The following is a 5,467-nucleotide window of genomic DNA, read 5'->3' on the forward strand; positions in this document are numbered from 1 at the left end:
CGCTGATCTCATCGCCGCGGCCGCTAATCCAATGACCGCGCAATTAACAGCAGATGGCGACGCCCCCTCCCCGCGCGCGCGGGAGCCCCGGGCGCCGCCCGAGGCGGCGCGGGGCGCAGGGGGCGGTGCGAGGCCGCTCCGAGCTGCTCCCTCCCCGCGCGCCTCCCGGCGCAGCCGCACGCGGAACTTTCCTCGCGCGGGCCCTGAAGCCCCCGGGCAGGGAGGGCGGCAGAGCGGGGCGCCCTCTCCCTCCCCGCGCGGGCCCCGTTTTCCTCAGGGATGATGGGGAGTTCTGCTCGGGGACACGGGCCTTCACCTCAGGGACCAAGGCGTGCAGCTCGGGGATCCAACATTTACSTCAAGAACCAGGGCGTTCAGCTCAGGGCCCTGGGCATTTACCTCAGGGACTGGGGCGTTCCGTGCACGGACCTGGGCATTTACTGCAGGGATCCGGGTATTTACTACAGGGACCAGGGCGCTCAGCTCAGCGACCCAGGCATTTACCACAGGGATCAGGATGTTCAGCTCAGGGACCCAGTCATTGACCACAGGGATGGGGGCATTTACTTCAGGGATGCCGCTATTTGCTAGAGGGAGCAGGGTGTTCAGCTCAGGAACTGCCACCTCCCAGCCTGGCCACACACTCCTGCGCCGCCTGGGATTTACTGCTGCAATGGAGGCAACAGAGATTCATTCACCTCTCACACAGACTCCAACACACGCCTTAAAGTTAACACAGGGAACTGCCTCTCACAGGATAAGATAATAAAAATGTATGGCATTGGAAAACTTACCACTTTGCCCACTAGTATTTTTCTCTCACGTTCTGCTGGTTCTACTTCATACTTCAGGGCATGGAGAGAGGAAGGGAAAAAAAAAACTATTTTTAAAGCTCTTTTACTGCAATATTTGTTCCTACTTCTCTTATTTATTTTACTGAAATCTTCAGAGTGACTTTTAGCAAGTTCAGAGAGATTAACCAGATAAGATAAATACTCATGTTTAAACTGTGAAGATTAGAGAGTGGGGATTCTCCTGTTTCTTAGAGCTAACACTTTTCTGGGAATCGTCAGTCAAGATGTCCTTAGTACAAGGATAGGAAAAATGATCATGTGTTTCACACAAGCAGTGTGGGTGGAAAGATTATAGAACAACAACAGTGCCTTCTGTGGGCACCGTCTGGTACATCCAGCATCCCACATGCCACAACTCCTACTATAATGTTTGGGAAAACAGCATTAACCTTAGGTTCCCCCTCTAGGCCCTGAATATACATCCCTGTGCTCCCAGCTTCTGGGAGAAAGACAGGAAACTTAATACAAATAGATAAGTGGGAGTTTTCTATACACACTGAACATCTTTAAGCCTAGAAAGGTCTTTCTACTGCTTCATGTTTCCCCAAACAATCTTTGGTTTGTATAGACGCAGGCAAAAATCTTGAAATGAGCAATCTGTGTGCTTTACTAATAGAAAAAATCACTGAATTTAAGCCCTAATATTTTCTTGGATGCAAGTACTGTGTAATCCACATTCCCAGACTCATTTTTGGAAGAAGCCCTAGGATGGGCAAGGTTTGAATACAGAAACAAGGCACCTTCAAGAATTGTTTGCTTTTTTTTTCCTTTGTTTTTTAACAGACTTACTTCTCTTATACTTTTTCACAATGCAAGGGTCTTAAAACACTTTTTTTGGCACTAAGGAGTAAGTTTTTCAGTGTAAGATGGGATGTGGCCTGTCATGTCTGTGCTAAATTTGATACAAAAGGAACAGAACTTGGAAAGAGTTCTTAGATGGTTTCTAATACTACTTCTACAAAAGAAGATTAAGGAAATCACATAAGACGTCAACTTCTGTGTCTTTGCAGCTAGCCTTGGACACCCAGGTCTGAAAATTGAACAATGCAGAGATCAATCAGGCAGCACAGTTTCAGGAACACGCTTCATGTGCAAATAGCAGAACACTTGAGGGTGTAGAAGGTGTCACTTTGATTAATGAGGGCTAGCACATGTTGTTGGTATATGGATGGGAATGTATACACCTCTCCACATGTCTCATCAAAAGAATAGGGGACAAACAGATTTTTAAAATATTAACACAATTTTGAAAGACTTAAAACATAATATAGGTAAAACAGGTTCTTTTTAGTTGATGTTATGCAGTAACTGGGAGGTGAGGAAGTGATTTAGGTTTGTATAATGACATAATAAACCTTCAAGATAAACCCTGATGCATACATCAAAAAACACAACTATTTGATACAGTTCCTGGAGCTGCACAAAAAAGGGTAGAACATAGCAAATACCACAGCCTTTAAATCACATAGACTTTCTCAATTATTCAGCTTCCTCAATCTCCCACTTTTCTGATTTACCACAGGAAATAAAAATTATATTCAGAAAGGTAAGCTAAGAGCAATACACATTTCTCAGCCTTAATGAGAAACACTCACTAAGTAAGCAAGTGAAAATATGTGCATTAAGACTGTAATCTTCAGCTCCCCTAGTTTATTGAGCAGAAGATACAGATTGTCTTCTTAGAGTAGATCTCTGAATTCAAAGTCAGCTGCAATCATAACAATGAAAACCTTCCAAGACTAGGAAATTAGCACTTGCATAAATGTTTCACTAGATCAACAGTCCTCAAAAGAGGATAAAGATTTTTTACGCGCTCCATTTGAGAAATAAAGATGACTTGTAGAAATACTTAATATGTTAGAAATAGCTTATTTTGAAATGTCAGAGGTCAGTCTATGCAGAAGTGGAGATAATCATACAATCAAATGTGTTTCTAAAGTTTACTACACACTTCATCACCTGTAACATCGACAAGTCTCTCCCTTAAACACATCAGATGAGAAGAAAACAACTCTCAGACTATATGTGCTCAATACACACAGATAAGAAGAAAGTGGCTTAGCTCCCCTTGCATTTTGTTCATGTGTTCACCAGTCTTAAGGACTGTGTTGTAGCTGTCTAAAGCAAACTCTCTTCTCTGTGGAGCTGGAGTCTATTCTATTCCAAATTTAGTTGGATGCAGACACCTTGACTTTCCATCAACACAGAGACAGAACAGTCCAAGGTTTGAGGGGAATTTTTCTTCAACACACTACTAACTACTTCTCCCATGCCAGTTGTAAACAAGTAAAACTTAGAAAATGTAATGAAATCTATTAATAAACAATGGCAAGGGTTTTAAAAATACTACTAAAACCAACCCAGGATCCATTCTACTTATTTTGGGTTCTGCAAGACTGAATGGCCGAATTATGTGTTAAATTTCAACACCAAAAGCATTGTCCCAAAATGGTCTCCAAGGAGGCACTTTCTTTTAAGAAAAGAACCTCCACTGCTGCAATCCACTACGAAGAGGTGTTTTCTTAGAACAAGCTTTGAAACTACATGAAACCCTTTGAAGTCATTACAACACCAAAAAACCCATCAGAAAGTGACTGGCAGGTAGCTCACATCACAAAACTCTGGTCTTGGCTTTGAAATCTAGTAATGCCTGTAATCACATTTTGCATTAGCTTTAATTTTCAAGTGGTATTACTACATAGCACTTCCCAGAGTACATTAATCAAATGCAACTATAAAAAGGCTCATTTCAGAAGAGAAATAAAACAGTATTTTCAGTAGGAAGAGATGGAGGTAGGGCCAAGGATGATGGCTGTCACAGGAGCATCTCCAACTGAGCCCGTGCCTTTACTGCAGCACCAGCAGTGTGGCAGGGTGCTGGTTTTGCAGAATGATTCCCTCGCACTGCTTGGGGAGCAAGGGGATTCTCACTAGCTCATTTGAGCCTTCTCAGTGCATCACTATCCGCTTTGCTTGATTTAGACCCAATCATGACTATTCCAGCCCCCCAGCTTTGTAGATTGCTGTGAGGAAGCTCAAATTGGGCACTGTTGGCACTTTGGATAACACTGCTCCTTGCCCACTGAGGAAGTTAAAACAAAATTACATCTACATGGTGTCTCCAATAGGAAACACTTTAAGGTTAGAATTAGTCATTACTTACAATCTCTCTTTCTCATCTTTGCTTTTAATGTGAATATAACATCCACAAATAACACTTGTGGAGAACTGCAGGATCTATATTTTGGGTCACAGGCCCACTGTGTGCAAAACCAAAGCATGTGCAGGTATCTTACACATGAGAAGCGCATTTTTATATCAAGCCTCTCTGATTCAGTTATTCTTTCAAATCCCGTCACGAGTAGCTAATGGAAGCTAATGGAAAGTACGTCACCCAGATCTGCACACAATATATTTCTGGACCTCTCATATATATTACCAAATAATTTTGACAGATGCAGACTTTTTTATTTTTTGTTGTTTGTTTTGTTTTTGTTTCAGAATTGCTTTCCTAATCTAGCTAGTGGATAATTTCACAAGATTTCAAAACAGAAATATCAAATAAGAAGTTAGATACAAAGACCTTTCTCCTTGAAAAAAAAAAAGGTCTGTCTTGTTTCTTCCAGAGACTCTCTGAATTTACTAAAATGTGTAGAAACCATGACCACTTTATCAAAGATCAAGGAATTTTTTCATACCCTTCCTAAAAAAGGTGCCCTGTTACTGTGACCCAGCCTATTCCTGACACCTGTATTATGTCTTGCTAGTATTCCTGGCACATTAGGCATTCTCAAGAATTTTACTGTTTCACGATCTTATCTTCCATGCCAAGAAACTCTCTGGCAATTACTACTTTGACAAAGAGAAACACTCATTTTTTTTTTTTTTTTTTAGTAAAATGTCTCAGAGGGCTAAAAGAAATTACATTAATATATTTTTAATGATGTTAAAAAAAAAAAATTTTCCCAGCCCTCAAATATTTACGTATGATATAGTTTAAGCTTGATAAATGTCCATTTGGACTCTTTTTTTGCTGAAATTGATTACCAACATCTGAAACACAACTTGGGGAATATGTCACATATTTCTTTCCCCAATACGAAGAGCAGAGAGAAGGGGAGAGAACCTTAGAAAGACTAAGGCGTTGCAAAGCCTTTGCAACTTACTTGAATAATCTTGCACCTGTGAAATCTTCTTGTTTCAGTAAAATTAAACTGAAATGTATTCCAGGTATGTCCTGTGTGATACAGGAATAAACAAAAAAGTCTGTGTTAGCTGCTTAGCTGTAATCATTTAGACAATAGAGATTTAAAAGATATTCTACTAAAGCTACTATCTTTTCTGGGTTTTAATCTTCAACTGCTGCACTGCCCGTTTTGTCAGCAAACTCAGGAAGGAGTTTTAATCTATTCATCTTTCCCCCACGATTTATGATACATATCTTTGGCAATTTTCCCCAGGAGATGTTTTGTTCCTACACCTTGAAAACATCCACTCACATCCAAAGCAAAGTCAGTACTGTTTATTATCCATTAGACAATTTGAATATGATTCCTCTACCAAAGGCTGGGACTGCAGGCAACCATCTGGGGCCCGGGCACACAAAAGGCTGC

General features: G+C 41.2%; 1 protein-coding gene across 1 annotated transcript in view; it reads right to left on the reverse strand.

Moving 5' to 3' along the window:
• SPSB4 (splA/ryanodine receptor domain and SOCS box containing 4) overlaps positions 1-5,064 on the reverse strand; it is a 66,934-nt gene extending 61,870 nt beyond the window's left edge. The window contains exons 1-2 of the mRNA XM_026040081.1: positions 5,021-5,064; positions 795-845 (exon numbers count right to left, since the gene is read on the reverse strand). The gene's annotated coding sequence lies outside the window, so the exon portion shown is untranslated. The remainder of the gene's footprint in view (positions 1-794; positions 846-5,020) is intronic.
• Between the last annotated feature and the right edge of the window lie 403 nt (positions 5,065-5,467).

Source organism: Nothoprocta perdicaria, unplaced genomic scaffold (assembly GCF_003342845.1).
Source record: "Nothoprocta perdicaria isolate Ctin4 unplaced genomic scaffold, notPer1 scaffold_25, whole genome shotgun sequence".
Taxonomy (NCBI): Eukaryota; Metazoa; Chordata; class Aves; order Tinamiformes; family Tinamidae; genus Nothoprocta; species Nothoprocta perdicaria.